At 54.3% G+C, this 12,418-nt stretch overlaps 1 protein-coding gene across 1 annotated transcript in view; it reads left to right on the forward strand.

The window, feature by feature from the left end:
• The window catches only part of Thra (thyroid hormone receptor alpha), a 27,501-nt gene continuing 15,083 nt past the window's right edge, over window positions 1–12,418 (forward strand). The window contains exon 1 of the mRNA XM_057776500.1: window positions 1–298. The gene's annotated coding sequence lies outside the window, so the exon portion shown is untranslated. The remainder of the gene's footprint in view (window positions 299–12,418) is intronic.

Consider the following 12,418-nt stretch of genomic DNA (forward strand, 5'->3'; position numbering starts at 1 on the left):
GGCCGGCGGCTGCGAGGCGGCCTGCAGGGAGCAGCCGCGAGCCGGCCGGGCGTGCGGAGCCGGAGCCCCAGCCGGAGTGGGGCGGGGGAGGGAGGAGCCAGAGCGGCCGCCGCCTCTGCCGGAGGAGCCGCGGGGCCGCCACACTCGCCCCCCGCCCCCCCCCCGCGCTCACTAGCACTCACACCCCGGCGCTGGAGGCGGGCGGCCCGGGCCCCACCGGCCCCCCATGGACGCCCCCGGCACGGGGCGCTGAGACCCCCGCGTCGTTGCCCAACTCGGTTCAGCGCGCCAAGCCAAGGTAAGGAGGAGGGAGCGAGGGGGCATTAATATGCAAATGCATCGCGATTGATTATGCAAAGCCGCGGGTCTTCGGCCAGCTCGTAGGCGGGCTGGGGGCGCCCAGGGGGTTCCCGCCGCCGACCTCTGCCTTTCCGGGCACCCGGGTGACCCTGTCACGGCTCGAGAGCTAGCCACTTACGCCCTGGGGAAAGGAGGTGCTGTTAAGTGGTCGGTGGGCCCCGGGGTTCGCCCGTGGAGATGGCGTCTGGGCCTCCCCTTCGAGGGCCCGCCCGGCCTCTGTCCGGCCGGTCTGCTGCGCATTCCCGGGCTGGGCCCCGCTGCCTGCCGAGGCTCCCCCGCCCGCCGCGCCGCGGTTTGTTTACGGTGTGCCAGAAGCCTGTCTTGCCCCCCCTCCCAACCCCCAAGCCAAAGAGGCCGAACGGCCTTTGCAAAGCTGCCTCCAGCTACTGAGGGTAATGTGGGTGCGGCAGGGTGGGGGGGCTTGCATGGGCTGGGGGAGAAAGAAGTCCCCCTCCCCTCTCTGCCTTCCCAGTTGAGCATGGCTTTCTGGTTGCAACACTCCTAATTGCAAAAACGCGGCGGGTGGGGTGGGGTGGGGGGGAATGTGAGCCTGTAGTAGTGGGGGTGTACTCGATGGTCCCTGGATGATTAGGAGAATTGCTGGCCTATGGTGGGGAAGAGAGGAAGGAATGGACCCGTGTTGTGTGTGAATGTGCGTATGCATGTGTGTGTGTGTGTGTGCATGCTCTCCCCGTGTTTCCCTCCCTTTGCAACGTGTCTCTGGTGCCCCTTTTCTGCCTAGGGCCCTCCCTTGTCCAGTGTGAAAGGAAGGCCTGGGAACATGTCAAAGGCAATGGAGAGAGCCACCCATTTCAGGGACCGTAGCGCGGGGCGGGGGGGGCGGGGGGGGGCGACGCACAGAAGGAGAGCCAGAGAGATGGGAGCCTGCCCCTGAATGCTGGCTCTGGACCCAGGAGGGGGAGGGGATAAAGGGGGCCATTGTCCAAGATGAAGGGGGAGGCAAAGGTGACATGCAGACACAGATATGCCCACACAGACAACCACATGCACACCCAGGGACACCCAAGCAGATTCAAGGACAGGAGCTGCTGGACACACCCACATGGGGACAAGAGAAGAGGAGGCTGCCGCTGCACCATGGAGCTCAGAGGGGTTGGACACACCCACGGGAGACCAAGAGCAGAGAGACAGCCTGTGCACATACCCACGCATAGGGTCACAGGGAGATGCTGTCACACACAGGGGCAAGGAGGAGTCGCTGTCACTATTGCATGCATGCATGCATGCGTGCATACATAACAATTGCACACTGCCACGCAGTTACAAAAGACCCTGTCACTCACGAGCACACATGCGCTCACATGTGTGCAGTCATGCAGTCATCATTGCTTGCCATGACAGTCACTGTCACTCAGTCAAACAAAAACACAACTACACATCAATACATGTGTACACAACTTAGCAACAAGTATTTTCCTGGATTCATCTGTGGAGCTGAGGTTCTGTAGACAATAAAACCTCTGCTACCGAGAAAATCAAATTCATCAGTATAAAAGGACTTTTCTGCATAATGGTGCAAGGCATGCATATATGGTCTCGTTACTGTCGGTTGTCAGTTACTAGGCGGCAAGCTCCTTGAGACATGGGAGAATCTCTAGAAGAGCCCTGGATCCCACCCAGAGCCTAGCACAGTGTGTGCTCTGTAAACACGTGTTAATTGATTGACTGTGGGAACTCCTGGCACAGGTGCACTCCTTTACACATAGTTTCACAGGTGCAGGGGCCATGCACAGGGCTCTGGTTTGCAGTCACCAGTCCCACCTGGCAGTGTCCAGCTAACCCCCGCAGACAGACACATTGTAGCGGGGCAGGAATGCACTTAAATGCACACACAATCTCAGACTCTTCCCTCTGACTCTTTTCTATCTTCTAGGCTCAGCCACTGTGTAGCAATGGGCTCCCCCCCCAACCCAGCTTTTAGAGGGACAGAGAAACAAGAGCAAAGTGGGTACAAGGGGGGTTCCAGAGGGCCGAGTCATGGGCCTGCAGCAGTGTCCAGTGACTTCTAACAGCTGGGCTTGTCCTGGTTGCTGGGGGAGGGGTGTCTGGGGAAGAGTTGGGAGTGGCTTTCTGGCTCCCTCTCATCCCTAGCCTTTAAACCAGTGGGGACCTGGCTGCCCCTGCTGGGGGTATTTGGCTGGAGCTTTCCTGGGGAGCCTTAGTTGTCCCCAGCTGAGTGCCTGCCTCCCACGGTGAATCTGCCCCTTTTCTCACCTCTGGCCCTCCTGTCCAAACTTGGAAGCTTTCCTCCGGAGGAGGAGGAGGCCTTACGCTGGCCAGTGTCTGTTTGAGTGAGGTGTATTTTTGACGTGGAATTTCTCTCTAACGCTGTCTGTCTTTCTGTTGCTGTCTTGGGGTGTCTGACTCTCTCCTTGTGACTCTGCCAGTCTGTATCTCTCTCTCTCTCTCTCTCTCTCTCTCTCTCTCTCTCTCTCTCTCTCTTCTTCTTCTTCTTCTTCTTCTTCCTCTCTCTCTCTCTCTCTTCTTCTTCTTCTTCTTCCTCTCTCTCTCTCTCTCTTCTTCTTCTTCCTCTCTCTCTCTCTCTCTCTCTCTCTCTCTCTCTCTCTCTCTCTCTCTCTCCCTCTCTCCCTCTCTCCCTCTCTCTCACCCTGTACTTGTCTCTCTTTCTGCCACGGCCTCTTTCTCAGAGCTGGCAGCAACATTCTTCATATTTTTCCAGTTAATACTCAAATTCGGACTCTCTGGCCCGCCCAGCCTGCCTCTGGGGTCAGCAGGAGGTTGGGGGGGTGGGGGTGTTCAGCTGGCTGCTCAGGACATCCTGCGCTTCCTTAATGCTGCAGCTGTGGCTGGCCAGCAAGTTTTGGGGCTGGGAATGGGGAAAGGGAGGGGAGTAGGCTACTGCCTGTGTTGACCCCTCAAGCTGGCAGGCCCAGCTAGGGAACACCACTTCAGAGGGGTCACTGTAGGTTCAGGCTGCAACTCTTTAAGGAGGCAAGGAGGAGACTCCTCCCCTAACTGACCCGGGCGGGAAAACCATGCCCCCCTCCACCCTTGCAGTGACAGGAGTTGGCAGGACCCAGTTGGGTCCACATTAGGACTCATGATGACCTTTCTTCACACCCCTGGCAGCTGAGACCCTCCTCAGAGATGTCCCAACAGCTGTATCTTTCTTGTCCAGCTTCAGGCTTGGTTCTGAGGGTATGGCTGTTTAGACTGTGCCAGTTTGGGGGGCGGGCTATAACCCACATGTGGGGACAGAAAGGGTAACTCTTTCAAGGAGGGAATTTGAACAGGGACTACTGGCACCAGAGACCCAAAGCCTGGGGGCGGGGGCACGTATGCCTGGCTACGCTCCCTCTAGCCTTGGCCTGCTTGGATGAGAACATACTAGTAATGAGTCCATCATACAGTACTTATAGACTTCAACAAAAAGATAAATTGAGGTTTGTCACAGGGGATACATAGCCAGATGGAAGAACATTATTCTACCAGGTCATATTCCAGGTCCGACGTTACTATGGTTAAAAGCGGGATTTTGTTGTTTGCTTTGGAGTTCAGCTGCTTGGGTTTGAATCCTAAATGTCTCCTGCTAATTTGTGTAACCTTGAGAAGACTTAAATTTCCTTTTTGCCTTATCCACAAACTAGAGATAATAATATCTATCTCATTTAGCTTTTGACATTTATAGTTGTTAAAATATATTAAATGCGAGCCAGATGATAGTGGTATATGCCTTTAACCCCAGCTCTTGGAGGCAGAGACAGGTGGATCTCCATGAGTTCGAGGCCAATGTGGTCTACAGAGCGAGTTCCAGGACAGGCTCCAAGCTACAGAGAAACCCTGTCTTGGGAAAGAAAAAAAAAAAAAAGGCTGGATGGTGATGGTGCATACCTTTACTCCTGGGAGGCAGAAGCAGATGGATCTCTGAGTTCAAGGCCAACCTGATCTACAGAGTGAGTTCCAGGACAGCCAAGGCTACAAAGAGAAACCCTATCTCAAAAGCCAATATATATATAATACTTGGGAGACTGAGGCAGGAGGATCAAGGCCATTCACATCCACATCGAGAGAGGCCAGCCTGAGCTATGTGAGACATTATCTCAAACAGACAGACACATATACAATGCTTTAAAGGAGCCCAGTTCATAGTGAGATATAGCAAACAGCACAAGTTTTGACTCCTAGAACTAGCTGGAAAGCCAGACGAAGGAAGAGCAGAAGTCTGAATCCAACCGTGGACACATAGCGAGCTTGTGTCACCCCATCCCCCCCAAATGCACCCAGTTCATGCCCGGAGACCCTGGGATTTCTGGTGGAACTGTAGTAGCGATTTGGGTCTCCCAGACATTACAGGAATGGGAATGGAAGTGAGTGGGGAAGCAATGCATGTCCAGCCTCCTCACTGTTTATATAGCGCCTTTTGCTCGCAGGTGTTTGGTCTAACAAGAACTAAGAGCCTACAGCAGGCCTCTCTGCCTCACCTCTTCTGACCCTCATCTTTTAATTTAAAAGGAGCCTTTGGCATCTCAACCTGGGACACACCTCCTTAGCTAAAGGCACATGCATGAATGCCTGGGTGTCACTACATCTCTCTTGGGACAAGTCTGAGTGTTGACAATGGAGAGAGAGAGAGAGAGAGAAGAGAGAGAGAGAGAGAGAGAGAGAGAAACACATGCATGAACAAAAGCAGTGTTATCGCCACAAGCCTAGGAACTCAGGAAGGGGGCAGCGCCCTTCCTCCTCCTTCGGGTACCATCACCCCAGCTACCTACCAGGACGGTCCTGGCTCACGGATGCCAGATTCCCCTGGCACACAGTGCCCATTAGTAAGAGGTGGTGGCAGGGAGGAAACTGAGATGTTAGGGAAGGACCAACACATAGTACCCGGAGAGCCTGGGTCTGTATTGGTGTCCCTTACTTGGCTGTGACTCTAAGAATCAGGATCCTCTTTCCCTCAAGCCCCTGCTCTTCAAGGTGAAGTAAGGACAATGAACGGGCCCTGTCATAGTGGAGGGACTTGGAGCCTTTGGTGTGAGAGACAGTCTCAATTCCAGTTCTCATGGCTGCTGGCTGTGGTGGCGCTTAGGGAACTTTGGAGCCTCTTGAGGGGAGGCAGGTGTGGTGTGTGGAAAGAATACTGGCTGGGAGTTAGGGGCTGGGTTTTTGCCATTCACCAGTTGTATAACTTGGGGCCTGGCTTTTTATTATATATTACCCACTTAGGTTAAGGGTCAAGAACATAATATTGGGCGTAGGGTTATAGCTCGGTAGCAGAACACTTTCTGGCATACATGATCCCTAATACTGCAGGGGGGAAAAAAAAGACAAGACGCATAAGGCAAGATGGTAGCTTGTTCGGGTAGTGCCGCCTGGCATGGTAAGCCGTTCCTGTGGATTCTTCTCTCCTCCCCAGCCTGGCACATACCAGGCTGAGGATGCACGTGCCACCAGGAACCAGAGACAGTTCCGTCTCTCACTGAGACATCTGTGGCTCTCCTGCAGTGGGACACGTGTCATGTCCTTTCGCCTGACAGGCAAGAAAGGGATACCAATAGGGTCCTTCTTCCTGTTTGTTCGGAGGGGTCAGAAGTTCACAGGTAGACAGGGAGACAAAATGGATATTATTGTACCCGGATACTGTCCTGCTCCTTTGCTTTGGTGGTGGGCTTTTGATCTGAAGAGAGGGAGTCAGGATTTACAGGTTAGTGCCAGAGGCACAGCCACACCCACTCAGCGGTGGCAAAGAGTGGCGGTTTGGGCCAAGCAGCCACCCACCTTCTCTTCCTCCTCCTCCCCTTCCTCTTGTGAGGAAGGAATGGACTTCTGGCTCCGAAGCCCTGGTTGCCTGTTTCATTTTCTCTTTTAGCAGACATGGGGAGGAGGAGGGGACAAGCTTTGGGGACTCTCAGCATTTCCATACACATCAGTGAGTGGGTGTGTTGTGCATGCATCCATGTGAGCGTGTTTTGTGCATGTGTAGGCTGGGTAGGGCTCTGAATATCTCCTGGAACCGGTACTGGAGCCCTGTAGTTCTGCGCATGCGGGCTGAATGTGTGAGTCTGCACGTGTCCATGTGTGTGCCTGAGACTCAGCTGCATTTGCTCTGTTCTCGGTCTCTCTCTCTCCCCCCTCTTCTCTCTCTCTCTCCTCTCTCTCTCTCTCTCTCTCTCTCTCTCTCTCTCTCCTTCTCTCCCTCCCTCCCTTCCTCCATCCCTTCCCTTCCATTCTCTCCTTCCTTCCTTTTCTATTCTTTCCCTCCACCCTCCCCCTCTATCTGTGTCGCCCCCCTCTCTGCCTCCCTCCCTCTGCCTCTGCCAGTTCTGACTGGGTGGGGGCTAGCTCTTGCCTCCCTGGGGTGCCCAGGAGAACATCTTGTCTTTCTTTCCCCTCTACCATTCCTTCCCTTCCCAGGTGATGTAGCTGCCAAGCAACTTCTGCCTTCCAAGAGGGGAGTGTTGAGGGAGTACCCCCAAGCCTTGTGCCCATGGTGCCATCTGCTGCAAGCGCCTTGGCCCCATGACATTCATGCCTCCAGCATTCAGCTGCCCCAGCTCCCAGCTCCAATTACCCCTCTACTGGGGGTGGGGTGGGGAGAATACACTATGCCCAGGGTTTTTTTGTTTGTTTATTTGTTTTTGTTTGGGGGGGGCGGTCCTAATTCTGCCTTTCTGGGGACAGATTTCTTGCTGGTTTTTCTGAAGGGACTTGGGAAAGAGGACCTGAAATTCTGTGAGGGCTGGGTGTATAGCCATCCATCACTAAGTGTGGAGGCTGGGCATAGCCAGAGAGGTGACGTCTAGACCTAGCACCCTGGATGCTTTATGGAATTAGCCTGGACTGGGGGAAGAGAGAGAAGCAGGTGGGCAAGGCGATGGGGAGTGGGTTGGGAGCACAGTCTTTGATGTCAATACTGGGCATCTGGCCCAAGACAGGGCTACTGTTTATGTCTTTCTGTCTTTGACCTGCAAGGGGGGGGGATTTCCTGTTATAGTCTTTGTGGTGGTGGGGGGGGGACGGACAGGGAGGATCCTTTGTTTAAGCAACCAGTCTCCCCCTCCCCGTAGTGCACATCCCCCACCTAATCTCCCATCCCTAGTTTTAAGGCCCACAGAAGCTAGGAAATCAGAAGGCCAGGTCACTGCTCTTAAGTTCCGGAGTGCTCAAGCAAGATCCCACCCAGAGGTGCTGCCTCTCTCGGTCCCTACCCCCACACCTATAAACTGCGCCTAAGTCTGTGTGTACTTCTCTGCCACAGAAACACCTGCCAAATAGTCCCGGCCTTCCCGCCTTCATTCTTTCCTGGCACTGGGATAGCAGAGAATTGGGTGGGGCAATCCTGCCCAATCCATACCTGAGAACAGAGCAGGGTAGGGGCCGGGGAAGGGGGAGGAGAGGCCCCAGTCCTAGGGAGGCATCTGTCCCAAAACATAGGGTATATGTTGCCACCACAGGTCCCCAATGGCCATAGATACCCCGAGCCAGTCTTAGGTCGGCGTTACTTGTGGGAACCCACGTTGGCACTGGGCACGTCTGCACACAGATACCTGTTTGCCTGTGCATGCCCGTGTGTGTTTGGGCTACAGTGGCTGCCCTGGCCTCTCCACATTACCCTTGATGATTCCATAGTGTGGGATCAGGACAGCTATGCAGGATGACTGGGAGTTGGGGTAGGGGGTTCTTCCCCCCCTCATCCTAGTAGCAAGCAGAGGGGAAGGGGAGAGGGAGGTGTGAACCTACCCACAGCACTATTAATAGCCCACATGCCAGGCCACCAAGAGCCAGCTGTCACCGTGGAAACCATTTCTGTTCCCCCCTCCCCCAGCTTCCATGGGGTGGGACTTAGGCAGGGCAGAAGCACCCCCCACCCATTTTTCTTTGTTACTTTCCTTTCTCCTTTTGTCTCTCTCTTTCATCTACCTCTCCTCCCTTTATCTGCCCTGCCCATCTCACCCCTTCCTCTCCCGTCCTCCTCATTGCTCCCTTCTTCCTTTCCCCCTACTTCCTTGAAACCCCTAGCTCTACCCACATCTCTGCCTCATCTCTTTGTTCTTCCCTCTGTATTTTTCTTTCCCTTTTTCCCCATCCTTCCCATTACCCGTCTCTTCCTCCTTTTTCTCCCCTTTACAACTCCTCATTGCCTCTGTGTGTGTGTATATGTGTGTGTGCACATGCGCATGTCCGTCTGTGTGTGTATGTGTGTGTGTGTATGTGCGTGCATGCGTGCGTGTGTGTTTGACAAGGATGGCTGAGCTTTCTTCAAAGCATTAAGGGCAAAGTTCAGGGGCCCCAGAAAGGAAGAGCCATAGCCCAGTACAGAGACTCAGAAGCTGCATGCATACTACTTGCTGCTAGCCGGCTAGGGGCAGAGTCCTCGCTGGCGGTCTCCTTTGGGCGGATCCCAGGGATCCACAGAACTGCGAGTAGGAAAGGCGGCAGTGGGAACCTGGCGTAGTGCCTATGGATGCCGCATTGGCTTGTCCCTATCCCCCCCATTGCAGAATCACTTAGGCTTAATGAAATGCTTCCCCTCTGTGGGCAACTTGCCCATGCTGCCACCCAACAGCTCTTATCAGACAAAGAAGGAGTAGGTGGCCAGGCTAATGGACAGGTGGGCCTTCCTGTTCTGCTGTCCAAATGAATGCCTGAACCCCGTCGCTTCACCCCCTCTGTCTTTGGGTCTGAACCCCTTCCCCCGCTGCAAAGAACATTCTAGGCAGGAGCTGGAGGGTATTAAGCTGTACTCCAGGAAGAGGGAAGAGAGGCTGACCTTCAGGATGGTTATCCTTGACATAATACCCCTTCCCCACTAACCTTCTCCTGCCTTGCAGCTCACGTGATTGGTGCCTTCCTGAATGCTGGGCCTCTGCCTGGGTTCTGTGTATCCTTAGAGCCCAAAGGCGTCCTTGGAGAGGTTTATCAGGTGTCCCCAGGGGTTCTAGACTCTTGATAGGTGCCAGGCAAAAATGCTCTAAGAAGTGAGGATGGCACCTTGACACCTTCTTCCACTGCCAGGGGATAGCCGTAACCTGGGCTACACCACCTGGCACCAGGGCACATTCAGCTCAACACAGAGGTGAGGCAGACAAGGACCCTGCCCCTCCCACTGTGGGCACGTGCAGTGCAAGCCCTTGGCAGTGCCCAGACACATTTGGAGTTAAGGCTGGGCCAGGGAGGAGAGAGGGGAAATAAACAGGGTAGCTTAGGTTGGCACTGCCCCACGTCTGCCTTGTAGCAACTGGTAGCGGTGGGATGCTGGGGGGAAGGGCACCTCCAGAGCTCTGGCCCCAGGCAGGAGCTTCCCATGCCACTGGCTCCTGCTGAGGTTCCCTGTCAGGCCCTGCCCACAGCTGCTAATACCCTTTCCTACACACCCTGGCCTTCTTTGCCTGCCCCCAAGGCCTGTTCCCCAGGGCTGCCCCTCTCTCTGCTTGCCCACTCCTGGGTCTGTCTCCTCCCTTCCCTGGGGGCGCTTGGGCCTCCGGCTGGCGAGTGGATTTTTCCAGCTTCTGTAAACAAGTGGTGGCAGTGTGCCAGGCGGGCAGGAGACAGGCGGGGGCAACACCGCAGCCAGGGTGTGCCAAGCACCGAGGCACAGTTGGGGTGGGTGGGTGGGGGCGGAGAGGGAGACACCCAGACCCAAAGAGAGAAAGAAAGAAAGAAAGAAAGAAAGAAAGAAAGAAAGAAAGAAAGAAAGAAAGAAAGAAAGAAAGAAAGAAAAAGAGATTCAGGCAGGCAGACAGACAAACAGACTGAAAGAAGCCTTGCTGGGCCCAGACAGCAACGGGAACAAACTAGCCTCTCTTGTCCAGCTCCTTGCTGTTGCTCCTCTGTTCTAGCTAAAAGCTGCAGGCTCCGGTGCCCAGCCATGGGCATCCCTACCCACTTCTCTTCCTCCCCCACCTCCACCCCTTAGGGCTGGCTACGCCATTATAAATTTATAACAGGAATTTCTCCACAAGCCAAGAAAAACTTGACCCACTTTCTTGATGGCTCCCTGGGCTAAGTCTCCCCACTCATCACCCCCCAGATTCCTGTCCAGCCCCCAGTGCGCAGTCCTGGCCGGGAGGCGGTTGTCAGAGACAGAATGGTCCCCTCTTCTGTGGTCCTGTTTTTCCCACCCCAGGGGCTTGCCTGAGTGCAGAGAGCCTGTCCTGCTGCCCTGCCCCTGCCCAATGCTCTGCTTTATCTCTGCCCCTTCCTCTCACCCCAACTCCTTATCAGCTCATGGGGGTGGGGGGTGGGGCGGGGGCCTAGGGCAAGGTCTCTGGTGCAGCAGCCAGGTGATGAAGTTGTAAGTGGGGAACTCTACCCTTTGTCCCCCTCACAAATGCCCGCACCAGTCTGTGCACATGCAGACAGGATACCACAGGCCTGCAGCCAGAGTCACAGTGGCAGCTCAGAGGAACTGGAGGTGGGCGCCTGTGCTGGCACTATCCTGGCTCCAAGCAGCAGACTAAGGCTAGCCCCATCCCTGAGCTTCCTGCTTCCTCGCTGAGTGAACTTGAGGGACTTGCCAAACCTACTGAGACTCGGTTTCCCCACCTGGAAAGTTCATTTTACTTTATTTTTTAATGTTATGCTATTTTGTTTTTGGTATAGAGTTCACTGTGTAGCCCAGACTTGCCTTGGATTTGTGACTGTCTGCCTGCCTCAGCCTCCTGAGTACTAGAACTATAGGCAGACATTAGCAAACCTGGCTCCATCTGGGGGAAAAATTTTTTTTAAGGACAGGGTCTCTGGCACAGACTGATCTTAGACTTACTATGTGGCTGAAGATAACCTTGAACTTCCCATCCCAAGACATTTGGTTTCTCAATGTGTAGCCCTGGCTATCCTGAAACTTCTTGAAACTCCCTCTGTAGACCAGGCTGGCCTCAGACTCACAGAGATCCACCTGCCTCTGCTTCCTAAGTGCTAGGATTAAAGGTGTGTCCACCACTGCCCAGCCAACATTGAATTTCTAATCCTGCTGCCTCTATAGCTTCCAAGTGCTGGGACGACATGCCTGCCTCTTCCGTCTGCACAGTGCTCGAGCCCCTTCGGAAGGCAATCATATCTGCTCAGTCAGCACCAGCACAAGTCACTTTCCTTCCTTCTCCCATCCTGGTGAATGGCAGTCGATCGGCTAAATCAGCTCGTTCTCATCCTTAACTGGACACTGGGATTTGGAACTTGGTTTGAGAGATTTAAAAACCCTTAAATGGGTCAGGCCGGGGGGAGGCACACTGTTACTCCCAGCTGTCCAGAAGCAGAGGCAGATGAATTTCTGTAAGTTCTAGGACAACCTGGTGTACATCGTGAGTTCCAGGCTATCTAGAGCTACATTGTGAGACCTGGTCTCAAAAAATAATAATAACCGGGTGGTGGTGGCGCATGCCTTTAATCCCAGCACTCGGGAGGCAGAGACAGGCGGATCTCTGGGAGTTCGAGGCCAGCCTGGTCTACAAGAGCTAGCTCCAGGACAGGCTTTGAGACAGAGAAACCTTGTCTCAGAAACAAACAAACAAATAATATCTTGGAGGGGCAAGAGTTGGGGTTTTGTTCATGTACTGGAAGCGGAGAGAGTCAGTTCTCATTCGTTTTTGTTGTCTCGCTCCTTTGAGACGCCAGCCTGGGGCTAGGGACCTAAACCAGAGGCAGAGGACTGGCCTAGCGTACAGAAGGCCCTGGGACCACCCAGAATTGCCCCGCCCCCAAAAGACACTAGTGTGAACATTCATCATCCCTATATGCTATGCCTCTGCCCCACCCTGCCTTTGTGGGAACCCCTCCCCATGCCTGTGCTGCGAGCTACTTGTCTCTGATCCCTCTTGCCCTGTAACACTGACAGATGCTAAGAAATCTTGGGTAAAGGGAGGTAACAATAGTTGATATTTAATAGGCGCTCATAAAAGGCCAGACATTTGTTTGAATGTGAGTATTGAGACTTGTTACCTGCTGCATAGATGACCTCATTCTTTCCCTTCATCCCTCCCTGTGTCTGGGGCCTATGTTGTAGCTCTCCTGTCCCTGTGATATAAGGTTATTCTGGTCCTATTCCTGTATCTTCCCTCCATGCCCACTGCCATTTTGCTAC

The sequence above is a fragment of the Chionomys nivalis genome, chromosome 7 (assembly GCF_950005125.1).
Source record: "Chionomys nivalis chromosome 7, mChiNiv1.1, whole genome shotgun sequence".
Taxonomy (NCBI): domain Eukaryota; kingdom Metazoa; phylum Chordata; class Mammalia; order Rodentia; family Cricetidae; genus Chionomys; species Chionomys nivalis.